A 1,934-nucleotide genomic window follows, 5' to 3' on the forward strand; every position below is an offset into this window, starting at 1 on the left:
CGCATCTTTTTTGTTCGAGGCACTTAGTTTAGGGAAACTGGTATATTTGCAGGAGCCCTGGTGGCATAGTGATTACACATTGGGAGGAAGATAAGGCTTTCTACTCCTGTTAAGAGTTAACCGTCTCAGAAACCCAAAGGGGACGTTCTACCATGTCCTATAGGGTCACCGATCTACTAAGCAGCTACTGTGTGCCAGGCAGGAGTCCCTGGGTGGTTAAGTACTCGACTACTGGTCATGAGGTTAGAAGGTCAAACCCATCCAGAGGCACTTCAGAAGAAAGGTCTGGCAATCTGCTTCCTAAATATTCCTAAAGGTCACAACAGAGCAGTTCTATTCTGCAGCACATGGGATTTCCAAGGGCTGGGCGGTTTGGTTTGGTTTGGGTTTTGATTAAGGTGACCAGACGTCCCACTTTTGGCGGGACAGTCCCGATTTTTAACAATTTTTCCTGCATCCCGCGGTGTTTTTAAAAAGTCCCAATTTTTTGAAAGAATGCCTGACAAGCTAGGGTATACGGTTTTCGGCTGCCAAGTGGCTATTTCACCAGGATATGAGTTTTATCAATGGTGTCCTGCTTTACCAATGTTAAAATCTGGTCACCTGGGTTTTGATGCGACAAACTCAGTTTCAAGTATGGAGTGGGTGTGCCTTCTTACACTCCCTGTTGTCGGAGCATTTTATTCGAAGAACAAGAGAAGACAAGAGCTCATACGAAAGATAGCCTCAGACTGGGATAAGGATCATAGGAGGACAGAGACTGAGGCTCCCTGTTAAGACCTCACAGGGAAGCTAAAACTTTAGTGTAAAAATGAGTCCGCCCCAGGAAGAGTCTGGGGGAGGCCTTCCACACCAAGGAACAGCAAGTGCTCTGATTCGAAGGTGGGGCAGGAGGGCAGGGAGGTGAGGAAGGCGTGGCAGGAGCCCTGCCAGGCTGGAGAATACGGTAGTGTCATATGGCAGCTTCTGGTGGCCCACCACCAGGGCTCTGGGTCTTGGGCTGAGGGCAGTGAGTAATTACTGGATGCTTTAAGCCAGTGAGACACAAGGGGTTCTGGTGATGCAGATGATTAAGCACTCCACTGCTAGGTGGGGGGGTTCCAGGTCTCCCCATCTCTGCGTGTGAGAAAGACCAGGCATTCTGCTTCCATAAGGATGGCAGCCAAGAACACCCTGTGGGGCGGTGTTTCTTTGTCACACGGGGTCAATGTCAGAACTGTCACCCGGAAAGAAGGACAGAGCTCACGCACTCTGCTATGAGGGTCTCTGGACTCTGTGCTGTGCTGGTATCCTCCTGATGCAGCTATGAATTGAATCCCCCAGGAGAAAGACCGAGAAGAGTCACTGTCTCAGAACCCCCCAGGGGCAGTTCCACCCTATCCTACCAGTCAGAATCGCCTCGAGAGCAGTGAGTTTAATGTGCTAATCCGGCTACATGATTCGGCTCGGTGGGCTCTGAGGAAGCAAAGAACAGTGCGTGGGTGTTTGAAGGCGTGGGCTCAATGTCTGTGTGAGTGTGGACAAGCCTCGTACCTCTCTCTGCCCGGACATCTCATCTGTAATGCGAAACCAAACAATTGAATGATCTACAGAGACCTGCCTGGGTGTTCTATGCCCCCCACCACCCAAGGCAAGGGTGACAACCAAACACGAAGCCCACTGCCTTACAGGACAGAGTTGAACCGTCTCTCCATCCTGATTCCAAGACTGCAGATCTTTACAGAAGGAGGCTGCCACATTTGTTCTCCTGCAGAAAGGCTGGTGGTTTCGAACTGCCGACCTTTGTGTCAGCAGTCAAGTGCTTCAACACAGCGCCACCAGGGTTGTTAAGACAGGCATATACCTAGGTCAATGGAGAGGATGCCCCCCAGCCCTTGGGAGCTAGTGAAGAGGAACGAGAAATGGTCAAAGATTAGATATCATCCTGACGGTGG

The sequence above is a fragment of the Echinops telfairi genome, unplaced genomic scaffold, assembly GCF_000313985.2.
Source record: "Echinops telfairi isolate 266 unplaced genomic scaffold, ASM31398v2 ScPeMD7_7458;HRSCAF=8496, whole genome shotgun sequence".
NCBI classification, from domain to species: domain Eukaryota; kingdom Metazoa; phylum Chordata; class Mammalia; order Afrosoricida; family Tenrecidae; genus Echinops; species Echinops telfairi.